Below are 14,549 nucleotides of genomic sequence, written 5' to 3' on the forward strand. Positions count from 1 at the left end.
CATGGCGAATAGCCACGGTGTAATTTCATGCTTCCAGAGGAGAAGGAAGCTGGGGTGCCGCTCCGCGCCGCCATGCAACGGATCTCCCGCGGAAACTATAGCTTATGCGGCCTAGCTTGCAACGCGGTATCTATCTCGCCTTCCGTGCTTTCATTATCAGTTACCATAGATCACTGCGTGAACCTCGATGACGTCGCATCCGTCCGTCCGTTCATAGCTCATCGTTCGTCGAAACGTCGGTGTCGGCGTCGGCGTCGCTCGAGATATTTCCCAGTCGTGAAACAAACATTTAACCGTTTAATCTTGATTAAATCGCCGTGTTATGTTATTTCGTTTTAGCGAAGAAAACTTGATTGGTATGTATTCGTACAAGAACGAAGGAATGTGAAAGAAAACAGTGCTCCGCGGGGTAAACGGTTTAACGGTTGTGATTCATCGGTTTAATCCAATTACAAAACGAGCCGTGCTATCTCGAGAGACACAGACCGGCTTTAAGGCGAATTCATAAATTTTCATCGTTCTCCGTCGATTCCCGGCGCTCGCGAATATTAGGTAATCCTTGGACTATTGCGCGCGAATACTCGTAAATATTGTTTGGACGAAAATCCTTTGTTTAGAGTGCCAACGATACTCGACTTGACCACTCGCGCGCATCTTTTCATTAGTAAACAAAAAAGGCTCGAACTGTTAAACTGTTGAATCGACGAATGTTACACGCATTACAGGTATAGAGGTACGCCAGCAACAATCTAAAGAGAAGATTTTTGTTTCGTCGATTGTTGCAACCTCGGCGCTGAAGCAAACCTAGTCGCGCGTGCAACAACCAAGTTTCCAAGGAAACTTAGAAACGATTGAAATCGACACCGGAAACTGGATTCGAAAGTTTGAGTGGAATTTTAATGCGGTTACCGGGACCGATGGAGGACAAATGGCTCGGCATTAACTGTAACCCCGTTTTCTACAGTCAATTGCTCATAATCGCGATAAAGGGCCAGAATGAATCTGTCAATTAGCGGGTGCCCAAGTGGTAATTAACCTTGGAAAAGTGAGCAGAGCGGATTCCGCGTTAAATCCTGTGCCCGGACTACTTCTACTTGTTCTATTAGCTAGATCCGGTTCATCGAAAAAATAATGAAAATCCCTGATTGCGATTCTACAAACTCTCATTAAGAAAATCTTATACATTCGGCAAGTGAATCTGATATCCCGTTATTTGACACGTAATTTTCACAAATTTCGTAAAAATTTCTATTCGGAACCAGTTACTCTGTTTTTACGCCCACGGAACGCCGTGCCACGCCGTTTGAAACCGTTCCCGGGCATTGCGGTTTCCTTAATTTAGACGCTAAAAATTTTAAGTTCCCCCGCAAGCACTTGAACTTAATTAATGTAGAAGGTCGTTTCTTTATTTTTCACGGATCCAGACAACATCCACGTGTTATCACTCTTCTGACAAGCTCAGTACGAAGCGAGAAATTACTGTGGCTTTTTGCGAACTGCGTACCGTAAAAATGAACGAAAATGTGTACGCGAAATTAGAATGTTTTCTCTTCCAGGATTTTCACTTTCCGACATAGACGTTACGAACTTACGAAGGCAACGTGTTAAACGCGAGAGTAAAAGCAATTACGGTGTCTTTTTCACCGTGAGATTGAAATTTCTACCTCGGAAAAACGCAAGTTACGTTTCTCTGTCGTTTTATTTTGATACAAAAAGGGGAACAGGTTCGATACGGAACGCGCGAGCGTATCGGACATACCCTAGAAATTAGATCCAGGTTTTATCCAAGTTTCATTATCCGTTCCTCGGTCTCTCTATTGTTGCAACCGCGAATCCTAAGAAACGAACCACTATCTATTTCAGTATACTATCGTTTCGAATTCTTATTGTTAGTCCGCAGTCGAAAGAAAGCCGTGTCTTTGCACTCTCTATTAGAAAATAAAAACTTTTCTATACATTTCTTGGAATCACATAAAGAAAATCGATTCTCGGTTACAAAGTCTAACGATAAGTTTAAAACTGTGCATACGTCTATCACGCGAGACACCATGGCTCTATTTGGAACGGAATCGATTCCTTCAGCCGACCCGTCGCGCGAGTCGCAATTATTATTCTCCTCTTTGGTTTAGTTATCGGTTCGGCCGGTCATTACGAGAGCAATTAATCGACCTTGCGAAACTAGGACCACGATTAATTTGACGAAATGCACAGCTGAACGGATTCGTTGGTTTCACGAACAGCCACGCGTTTTTCATGCGCACACGACCATGTCGAGATTCCCTCTTTTTGTCTACAGGCTCTACACTGGCCATAGGCCAAAAAAATGGACCGCAAATGGAGAATCGATGGAACAACAAGCGCATTCATCGGGCTCATTAATTCTGTAACTGCAGCGAACGGAGTGCAGAATCGTTGCGTATCATCCGTGGCGACGATTTATCACTTTTTAAAGGAAAATATAAATAAAACGACGCTGCCGGTCGATCGTTCGCGCATCGATATTCGTGTAATTTCCAGACACGTTGGCGTTGGGTGAAGCAACGCGGCGGGCCGAGTAGATAAAAATCGTGGAAAAAGCGTCGTCGAAGCAAAATTGGACCCGCACGATCGACGTTGAAACATTTTCAGATTACACCGAGATACGTGTACACATCCTATGGAAAGAACCCCCTTACTTTGTTGGGGATTTTATCTATAACCCTTTACATATACGACGCGTAGCTAACCAATATAATAATCAAAGAAAGACCCATCGAGAGAATTGTTCCGTTTAATACGCGCGGCATGGTACGAAAATAAGTTGCATTGTTCGTGTCGATCGTCAAACTCAATTGAAAAGTTTTTTTCAAATTCATCGCGATTTTCATCTGAACGACGAAACGCGAAATTGAAAAACCGGGTTAAATTTTCAAGCGGCACCAGGAACCGTGAATTTCTGTGAGCCATGGCGCGCCGCGGCGCTCGGTGTAGGTATGAAATTAATCAATAGTTTTCCAAGTGTAAATTGTATAAGAGAAAATGAAAGTTTCTACGCGTGAAACAAGTAAACGAACTTTGCACAACCAGCTTCGAAATATTTCGTAATGAAAGTATCACGATCACTCGTCAGACTACCATAAGTCTTCGCTAAAAGAGTTATAACCTCCGCGCTCTCATCGTCTCCGACCACGCTTTATCTTCGTCAATCGAATTACTGTGCGAACGACTTCAAATTTTCAATTTTCTTCCTCTTTCTTTTTTTTTTTTTTTTTTTTGTTTCACTTGACCTGATCCTGCAATCGTGGCACGCCGATGCAGGTTTCGCTGAATCTGCAGTGACACGTCGGTTGGTGTTGTACACACGTACGTATAGAGATGATTTTTGTCGAACAAACTATACATATACGTGCGTATGTATGTATCGTAGGAGTCTAAACGAAAAATAAGACACAGGGATTCGAACCCACGATCCCGTAGCTTACGTTTCGTGTTCTTATTTGACTCCTTATTGTTGGGTATGGGAGGCGCGGATACTACAGTATGTATATATGTTCCTTTTAATATTATTGAATATAACGGCAAATAAGAAACATGTAGATGCGAAGAAAATACGACAATAATATCGGTCGCCTTTCGTGAATGCTTTTCTCTTTCGCCTGGTGCCTAGAATCGAAATTTATTATCCTTTTATTGGGAACATTCTCGCAAATGTTAACCAAACAATACCCTTTGTTCGAGTGTCCCAGGTTTTTAAATCTGTCAGCGGGGATACAGTTGGACCGTTTGGGATTAAAAGAGGCACTGTATTCAGAATTCAAGTGCATCTAGGATTGCGAACGTTTCGTTTGATTTATACCGCGATGCGTTACCGCGGTGCTACAGTGACGCGGTGATAAATGTGTGCCCATGGATGGGTTCGAGAAGGCCGCGTATCGATTTCCACGGATGAATTCGGTATCGAGATTGAATCGTTCGCGATAAAACTTGGAATAACCCTGTTTCAGAATTGAGCGAACATATATACCTATGGAAAAATTTCGATGGTTCAGCGAAATCTGTAGATTCCACGGTGTTCTCATTACAGCCACACCGATCGCGAATGTATCAGGTCACGCGTCCCTGAGTAATAAATCGAAATCAACGTTCAATCGTGGCCGAGATACTTGGCCAATGAACGGCGAACCGCGTCGCGTCGCGTCGGTGGCAATGCGCCATGTAAAATGAATAATTAATATATTCAAATGGAACACACTTAAACCGTGTAGTGGCACTCGTCGGACGTTTCCGCGGTGTGCACACACCCCTATCTATCCAAATATCCATTACACGCGGACAAGCTCATTTGAATTCACACGTACAATCGTTTGGTACGCGCGCATATGCTCCCGACAATTCATCGTGTTTGTGCTTATATGAATGCGCTTATACTCAATATATTCATATTCAAAGTTACATATACGACGGGTCGGTCCTCGTCGGTACTGTAACCTCTCCTGAAGATTCATGTGGGATACTTAGACAAACTGGTCTCCACGCATATTACGTTCGCTGTATACCCTTTAACAGAACATTTGTTCGAACAGTTCGGATGAAGTAATTATTATTTGGTAATGGTTAATTTGGATCGATTCTCTCGTCCGTGATTTCTATACGATGTAATAGCCGAGCCAAGGAAAGGAAGATTTGCTTGTTCGAGCAAAGTTCAGCCGACAAAAATATGAAGAATGATTCAATTGTAGAGAGCCGAGAGAAGCTCGCTTATTTCCTGAAACGTTGTTACGTTGACACCCCAACAAATAATCGTCAAGTAGGAAGAAAAAGTTGTACGAGCGCTAAAAGAATCTCATCTCGGTACACCTTTGTTTTTACTGTTAATACGTTGTTTCGTCTTTATTCGTCTCGTACTCCGTGGTTGCTCGTTGCGAAGGTTCCGCTCTAGCGCGATAAAGTGAAACTGTCTTTTAAGGTATATACTTGTAGGCATATACCTATATACATATGCATATACATAGAGATATACATATAGTAGGATTATTCATACTTGAGTCGCTCAAGTATCATCTAACGTGATCGATAATTCGATTAGAGTGTGACCTCGGTACTCATAGCTGTCGAGAATCGGTGTGTTTCCGTGTCGAATCTATGGACAAGAGTACATACAACAAAGCACCGGTTTCGTTGGTTGCAGGTTATTTACTTCTCAACAGCGCAGCATCAAGCCAGCGCCGAGGATACAGACGCGACACCAGCAATCTGAATTCAATTTCGGGAGAACGCGGCGCGGCGGGTCATGCGTGAACAAGAGCAACACCACCGTAGCTGCGTATCATCCGTGAGATTAACCGAACTTGGATTAAGCATCGGTGTGTTTCATCGCTCGACCATGATCACCCGTGGACCGATCGATCCACCCACGCGAGATCTGGTGAATTATTTTTACCTTTCTTAACATCCTCTCTTTGATCGATCGGTAACGCATCCTCGATGCACTCGCTGATCGCTCCAACGACAAGAGATCTACAGCGGATCTTGAACGGATTCTACGCGAAAAGAATCGCTTCTTTTCGTCGAGGGTCGATCGCCGTTATAAAGTGGGCCATTATTGTACAGTATAATTTAGCTGGACACGCCTTAGAGCGCGTGCGGTTCTTCGAGAATAAACTTATCGTTAGTGTCCGTTGTCACGATGACGTATTGTCCCTACGAGGATCGAAGGACACGCTGGCAGTAAAACCAGTGGAAACGGGATTCGCGATCATATTCGATCGAGAATATTTGATGGAGTTTTATCGTCCGTTTGGAGAGAAAAGGACAAGCTCGGTTACATTGGGAACGTTGGCTGAAGAAGAAAAATGTAGTCTTACGACCGAACACCGTTTCCACGAAGATTATTCGTAGTTCTGTTACTCTTTGTCTAGACTAACTCTAGACGAAGGATATTATTAAAATATTTTTTTTTTTACATCTGATTTTCCCATGCACTTTTATTTAGACATTGACAAATCACTTATAAACTAACACCGACAGACGTATGTATAATAATTAGGTAAATCAATTTTTTTTTCACATATCCAAACAGAACGTTATCTGACTTTGCGCAAAAATAATTGGCACCAAAAGTAAAGGCAAAGAAATTTTCTGTAAAAGAAAAAGAAACAGTGGTTCCATACAATTTTGTTCGTACGATGAATAATTTACACGTAACGTGTCGTGAAATCGTTCATAAAATCATAGAAACGTCATGTCATACTGCGTGTAAACTATCGGCCACGCGAATATATAACATAAAACGAGTTCTTTCTCTAAATAAAAGTATATACAAACGATCGACTCGATAAAAATATTTTGATAATCAAATTAAAAGTAACCGAACAATGGTTGTTTGACGAATCGTTCGATGCTTCGATCGTATTTCCTCTGTAATTAGGTTCGCGGCGTCTCTGAACAAAATCGAACCTGAAAGGAATAGCGTTAATCGTAAATAAAGGGGAATTGTGACACTCGGAGTGCAGTAGATTTTCCGTTATCTTTTCATGATGTTTCTTTGTAAATGAGAAGGTTGAAGAAAACGTCTATCGTCGTCACCCATGGCTGACAATCAGGAAGACGGTCTACATGTCAACAATGAACGCGGTTCGATACTTCAGGCCACCAATTGCAGTTGTCGGATCCATCGAGGCAGCAAACACTCGCCAGGTAAACTATTACACGCTCCCTGATTGGAGTTCCGATCCGACCTCCGTGCTATCTACATTAGGTCTCTCGGTTTAATCCAGATCTCGCGAGGCACCACTGACTTCTGTGGATGCTCGAATAGTTTGATCGGAAGAATGTTGGATGGACCAAGTATAATTAATCGGTCGTGATGCTGAGAATCTTATCGACTGCTGCCTGTCGCGTCGCGTCGAGAGAGATTGTCGTTTCCCCATTCAAAAAGAAATTCTAAGCCGATATAAATTCGTTACGGGGATAACTGCGCCCTGAACTGACGACAAACATTAGTTAAACCCCAGGTTACTACAAAAAGATAGGACTATTCGAATTATTTTCAAAAATGAAAAGGAGGAAATACGATCGGAAAAATGTTGATCTTAACGGTGACGAGTCATCTCTTCGTATAAAGAGAATACGCCAAAAAGTTTGCGTAATACAAATGGTGTGTACTACATGTCTACATAGGTAAATACATATTTATGTAGGTACTTGAGTACGTATATTCGCAGTTCGCTCGATTTAATTTTATTTCCACTGTGCCGATAGAGAGTGTCGAGTTACTGATTCGATTAGTAACGATCATCTTGCGGTCACGATCAAGGTTTACGATACGATACTCTCCGTCGTTCCTGCGATTGGTTTCCTTTTCTTCGTTCGCGACACAGGGAGAAAGGAACCCGACCGAGACAAGCTCTTCAGCAGAGACGAGCGAAATTCTTATTTAGAGAATAATTTCAATCTCCACGATTTTTATTCGCTTCTTATTATTTTTCGAATCAAATTCTGCCCGTCTCTGCTCACCAAGAGCCAAGAAAATGTGATGTGCGAAAACGTATCAGAGCGAACGAGCGACGACGTTGAAGGGAAAATTTTATCTATACATGTTAACGTGCACGCGACATACATACATACATACATACATACATACATACATGCATACATACATACGTATTATATATGTAGGTCCGATCGATCGCGATAAGATTATATTTTTATATGTAAATATGGCGTTCCTTCTTGTTATCTAATACCGTACATCTAATACATAAAGTATACATACAAGTATATCGGCGAAAAAGATAGATAAAGACGCCGAGAAAACCGAAACGATACGATCCACGATCCATGGGATCCAGCGATGCGATAAAACGATCACGTCTCAAGCGAAAAGCATCTCGAAACGGACGAATTACTTTAACCTATGAATGTTTCATAAGAAACGGGACGCACAGGTAGAGAGAGCACCGATTTCAATGCCAGCCACAGAAGCTGTTTGCAGGAATTGGTATTCGTCTCGACGTCGACGTTTCTAATACCTTATTTAGAGCGAAAATGAGCTCGTTTACCATCGACCCGACTATCTTTCCGAGACTCTTTTTACTCTTAGTACAATATTTCTCATCGGATCGATTATCTTGGTTACATTTTACCTATGCTTTTACAACCATTTTTTCACGTATTTACTCAACGTTATTAAACAATATCTTTTTTCTCTATTTTTTTTTTTCAACTAAATTTCACCAAAAACGTCCATTTTCGCAAATTAGTTTTCTAATTTTACTTTGGGGTGATATTTAATCTGTGCTACGAACGCGATTCGAAATTCTGTTTTTGTTTCGTTTCGATCGTTACATCCGAAACTGCGTTTTATTCGGTTAGGAAGGAAGGAAGGAAGGAAGGAAACAAACGTGGTATCGAGTAATTATTTATCGCTTTATTGTGTCGAATTAATTCGCGATACGGATACATCCTACAGATCATTCGAAACTGTTACCTATTTTTACCGGTGCAAGTTTAATTACAATTATTCGAGCCTAGGAAGGTAGGAAGAGAAATTTTCGATCGATGTATTCGCATTAGAACGTTAATGGAAGATATTATTACGAGGAAAATTCTTAATAAACACATAGCAGCTGAAAGAAGGAATGGTTCGAAAGTCTGGAAACGTTCATCTCGCGATACGAACGGACTCGGTATTTTCAATAACGTGTGGGATCCGCCGAAACCTGAAGCACTGTTTGCAGTTGGATGCAATCGCGCATTCTTCCAACAGTTTCCTGGTTCAATCTTTCGGCAACCGACTGCATTCCTCGGATCCGCTTCACTCGTGGCGAAGTCACTATCGAACCACCAATTTCTCGAGCGGAGCATCGCGATGCTTCTCGTTCTATTGCTTGTTAATTGCCGCGAAACCTATTTGGAAGCCTTTCGCGAAGAAGTTGTCTATAATATACATCGAAACGAAATCGGTGCGCTCTTACCTGCAACGTGTGAGAAAACGAGGGATTCAGAGATAGCGGAAAAATTGAACAACTACGAGTTAGCGATAAGTTGTATAGCTGTTTCTATATAAAACTACGATACGATAAGATATGTAATACATTAAAGGTCCCTCGCACTTATTAACATCACCGCTGTAATCAGAGAGGAAAGGAACAAGAAATACGGGGGAAAACGTTACGACGGACTAGTTCGACGCGTCCTAGCCGATTTAGAGAAGATATAGAGAGCGAGAGAGAGAGCGAGAGAGAGAGCGAGAGAGAGAGAGAGAGAGAGAGAGAGAGAGAGAGAGAGAGAGAGAGAGAGAGAGAGAAATATCACGCAAGAAGACCGAGAAGATGAAAACGAAACAAATTGTAGAAGCTGCCAGACGCGTCGGCTCCGAAGCTGTATATGTAAAGCAATTGTGAGTTATTAAATAAACGAATCGAAAGCACCATTTCAGTCGTAATTCGTTCGTGATGAAATTTCATTTCACGGTTCGCTTGGTGTCGTGACGAGGTACGATTATAGTCTTAACCACAACACATCTCGAAAACTGCACTATTCGTTGCGAAAACAATTTTTTAGTCGTTTATGTTTTGTTCCTCAACGCCGAACAAGCATTTTGTTTTCAGTTTTCTCGATTTACCCGTGATCACCAACGTCATCTCCAACGACTTATCGCGAACGAATTTTTATTTACCTTCCCTATGTACATACTACGAGTATATGAACCTATGTACACATATTTTTCTGCACGATGCTTCCAATTTCGGTTTTTGCAGGATCAAAACCGTTGAACGTCACGTTGGCATTAACTTTTCAAGGTAAGTGTGCCGTCAAATAATTTCACATTTAATTGTGAGACATTCGAAAAGCAATCATTAACAATCGAATGAAATCATAAAGGTGAGTATTTCTCCTCTCTTTGGTACATTCTATTCGGTTGCTACTTTCATGCGAGAATTTTGTTTTTGTCGAAGGGGATGTCAGGGAATTGCTACGCTTATAATAAAATATGTAAAATACAGATTTGAAAAATATAATTCGTTATCAGAAATTAATAGTCACGCAAACGAGCACGAAATGGATTTTGAAATGTATATGCAATATAAGGAAAATTTGAATAAGTTATTCTCTCGTTATATAGAATATTCTTGACCTGTGCTATTGGACACCATCCTCATGGTATCTCTTGGTATTTCCTTCGTTATCATTCGACGTCAAGTAGAGAGGACAGTACTTACATAATCGGAATATATTAATTTTTGCGGAACACAGGACCACGGCTGTGGCGATTAAATTTGGAAACTGGTCGTAACCGAAAACTTTGCTAGTCCAAAGTTTCGAGCCTGCTTGACGCGTTTTACCACCACCGTCAGTTATCTCTCCGCTCTGTCGTTATCCGCCCCAAATTTCCCGCTTGATCCCATCCAGTCACGAGTATCTTCCCACAGCTTTGATAATCGTCAAATGGCATCGCGATTTACGCTTTTACTCGCAAAACTTTCCCAACCAGCGAATTAACCTGTCGTTGATGAAATTGTTGCCTCAAAAATATATTTCTAAATGTTTCCGACTCGTCGGAAGGAGGATCGTCGTCCAAGATCGTATCGATTCCGAAATGCTTAACATTCCTTTTAAATATATCCATTCATCCCATGGAAAATACGATAAGTTTCCATCAGCCTTCGGTATTTTCGAATCGGTCGAAAATTTCGTTGGTTCGCGAAATCCATAGAAAGCGCGTCCTCCTTTTACGGTTGGGAATCCGTTTCGAAAAGGATCCCCATCCAAGTACCAAGTACCAAGTACGTCTATCGAAATTCGTTCCCGTTCAAATAAATTGTGAAATACATGCTCGCAATTTATCCGAGATTCACGGAATTCGGCGGATTGGAAAGACAAAATAGAAATTCACCTGTAGGAATTGAACATTGTACACATGAATTGCGGGGGTACGTACGTCGATCGAAATCTATCGAACAAAACGAAGCCACGATAAAATGGCAGCCACCATGAAATCACTTTTCCTAATCAACAGACAAAAGTCGAACATTGAATTGGAAGAAGACCCCTGGTTGCCTCGAAAAGAAGCAATAAAAGAACTGTCTAGAATTGGACGCTACTTAAACGAACGTTTAATTTAATTCCTTTCTGAGAATCGTAGCGAGTAGGGGTGATCTTCTTTCAAGAATCCTTCCTTGCGCGCCGTTACGATGCATTCCGAATTTCTATTCGTACGACAAGACGCGACGCGACGGTATTGGATGCGATCGAGGTCTAAGCCTTTGATGTTCCGTGGATCCTGTTCTTGATTACACGTTTCGCAAGTCTTCTCGGTACAACGTACCACTCCCTTCCAAATCGAACAATACAATAATGCAATAACAGAACGACGGACAATCTAACTATCACTAACTGATAGCGAACCGCCACCTGTTGTACCATACTTAATGATTTGCCGTGTCAGGACATTTTTTTTCTGAGAAAACCCCTTCATTGCTTTGTGACGCACTAAGGCCCAATTGTAACGGAACATTTTTTCGTTACTGCAGTAAAATCTCATACGCACAAATTTTTATACGATAAATGCACAGAAACTATCCCCACTACGGATCATTAATACCAGCTACGGCTCCTTGATGTTGTCCCTGCTAATCAAAATTTAATTTCACTTTAAACTTTACACTTTTGCACTGTACACTTTGCACTTTTACCGTGTCGGAGGTATTAAGTTTGAATTGTTCCAATCAATAAATATTAAAATATAGAAAAATATCTCACGATTACTTATTTAAATTTTATTCTCTACTTTTCATGTTCGGAAATATTACTTTCTCGGAAAACATTGGTATAATAATCGGAAACTTTAAAATGCATGAAATATGTACGTCTCCGAATTAATTGAATATTTACAATGTATACAGTAACATTCAGTCTTGCGCCGGCCCTCGATTTACGTGAGTATTTCGAAACGGAAACCGTGATGGGAACTACCAGACCAGCGTTTGTATTAAAAACGATCGTAGGTCTTGCGTTGGAATCAAACGTTTCATATTTTTTGCTGTTCTTCTGAAATATTCGTAATATTTGTTTTCGTGAACATTCCCAGTCCCAAATCCAGGATTTCTCATAACGAATTCAATCGAGCAGGTAGCTTTATTCGAGCGATCCGACGAAACGGGAGAGAGGAATATAGAGCTTTGGTCGATCTGCGGAAATTTCTACCGTCCGGAAACACCTGCGGCGAATTCGGAAGACCGTCGTCGAACAGAACTAATGTCGCGAGGCAATTTGTAACTAGGCGACCGCGTGCAGGCCAATTCGGAACGTGAGACAGCGGATCCTCGCGTCACAGGCCAGATAAATTACTTTGTTTTGGCAGCGAAGAACCACAGCCCGAGGGCTTGCAGACATCAATATCAACGACTGATGACTTATCCGTCGCAGTTCCGCCGTTTCTCATCAATCCTGGCAACTATCGTGACCATTGGAGACCGACCTTGATCAAACCTCTCGTTAATTTCAACTTTGTCGAACTTTGTTTAACAAAACTTTCCTGTATATTCCACTTTCACGTATTATACGTATTATAAACTTGATTCGCGTATAATAATCTTGAAAAATAGCGTACTAGAAAGTGCTTTTGACCGATCGACCAAGCAGGTTGCCATTGGCAACGCTGGATTTAAGGCTTTGAGCTTTCAGGTGGCGCATGGCGCAGAGGTCTTTCCATATAGGTGTATGTATGTTGCGTTTCGTTAAAAGCTCTGAACGTTTCTTTCTATTCTAGAACCTAGATCGTTTACTACCTCGTTGACGTTTATTCTTTTTCTTGTTTTTCGCGCGAATTCCTTTTCATAAATCCACTTATGCGTTTTCATTTTGAGATAAGCTCGTCGTCGATTAACACCGTGCGTTACAACGTCCCGCTCAGTTGTCTAATTTACAGTCGTCCTGCTGTGAAACTAACAATGACTAATCGCGTGGGAGTGTGACTAATAAACACCAATCCATAGATATAAAAATAATTTACGAGAAAGTAAATTATAATGCGTGTATACCGTCGAAACGCTTCTGGAGACAAAGGGTGGTGAGTCGAAACTTAAAGTTAACGATTTGTATTTATTGCAACTTTAGCGAGGAAGAAATCAACCTAGGTGAAGTAGCCTCATTGTCGCTATGCGCTAATTTTATCCGATATCTATCTGTTATTCGAATTAAATTTTAGCTGTCTCTGCTCGAATCAATTTTTCTAGTGGCTAAATTGTTATCCTTTCACTATATTTAACGTGTCACGTTCATTTGTTGAAAACGGATGATCGTACAAGACAGTCAGCGTCGAAAATTTACAGATATTCCAGACGCTGATTTTAATGAGAAACATCGTGTTTAATATTTATGTACTCAAAGTAATTGCATCGCGTTGCAATCGGGTTGGATGAGTTTTCCGATTTTTCAACGATTCGCCCCGGTGTTATTAGCGAAACTCGACTCGGACCTCTCAATTACCGTTTCTATTAATTATACGCCGCGATGTACATATACAATTCGTTCGTTTTCCTTTCATCGACGACGAGGAGACAATTGAAATTTTATTCAAATCTGGTTTTCTTTTAGAAAGTAAAGCCTGCTCGAATCCACTCGTTAATATTATTTCAAAGTTTGCGAATATTTTTCGAATTCAAATTCAGACTCGGCCCTGGCCGACGCGAACGCCGCGCGCCGATGTCGCGGTCGTTACGGTATCGCGACGGAATATTATTTCAGAATATTTATATTCGAATGTTGAAAAACGTTAATCCGGGCGCAGCGAGCGAGAAAGTGTTGGTCCTTGTTTGCCCTTGCCACGTTTTCTCGCACACCGAGCTGTTACATCAACTATTCCGTTTTTGCATCTCTTCGATGCCCTGGGCGGTTTGCTCGAACAGTTTCACGTTCGTGTCGTCTCTTAGCAACCTCTATTTCCTTCTTCACGTTAAATAATTCATAACACGCGGAGGATGTTGGCAGCTTCCTTATACATTCCTTGGAAATTGTCAAAAAAACACTGAAACTTTTAGTTGGGCAATCTTCCATTTGCCATTCGAGAACCTCTGGAATTCAGAGGGGACACCTTGTTTCCTCTTGCAGGGAAACGGTAGATACTTAGCTCCTATCGATTGCTCATTTCTGACTAACATATTACAAACAGCCGATCCATTGATCGAGACAAGAGCAAAAAGAATGTGTATCCATTAAAGTAAATTCTTGGACTTACTTAACATGGAAATGTAATTTTTCAGATTCAATTCTCGAAGATATGGAACTTGATAAATAATAGGGTGAAAGGAGATATTATGTCATTATGGCAGCCCCCTTTTTCCCTTTCACAGAGAGTGCCGAACTTGAAAGAGGATACAATAGAGGCGGGTGCCACGCACGTATCATTCCCGGTTGCTGGATTCTTTACTTTATTCTCGATTACGGGGAACCGTGAATATTTGATGCGCCTACATTAGATACATCTACGCTACCTACTTACACAGATACATAGACATGTATGTAGCGTACGCCTAGTCTGGTAGCACGATTCGATTAAATTCGAAATT

The 14,549-nt window shown here is 41.3% G+C and overlaps 1 protein-coding gene across 3 annotated transcripts in view; it reads left to right on the forward strand.

The window, feature by feature from the left end:
* The window catches only part of LOC128891351 (uncharacterized), a 168,079-nt gene extending 161,944 nt beyond the window's left edge, over nucleotides 1–6,135 (forward strand). For all 3 annotated transcript variants that reach the window (XM_054150789.1, XM_054150788.1, XM_054150790.1), the window contains exon 11: nucleotides 5,168–6,135. The gene's annotated coding sequence lies outside the window, so the exon portion shown is untranslated. The remainder of the gene's footprint in view (nucleotides 1–5,167) is intronic.
* Nucleotides 6,136–14,549: the final 8,414 nt, after the last annotated feature.

This window comes from Hylaeus anthracinus, unplaced genomic scaffold (assembly GCF_026225885.1).
Source record: "Hylaeus anthracinus isolate JK02 unplaced genomic scaffold, UHH_iyHylAnth1.0_haploid 12001, whole genome shotgun sequence".
Lineage (NCBI taxonomy): Eukaryota > Metazoa > Arthropoda > Insecta > Hymenoptera > Colletidae > Hylaeus > Hylaeus anthracinus.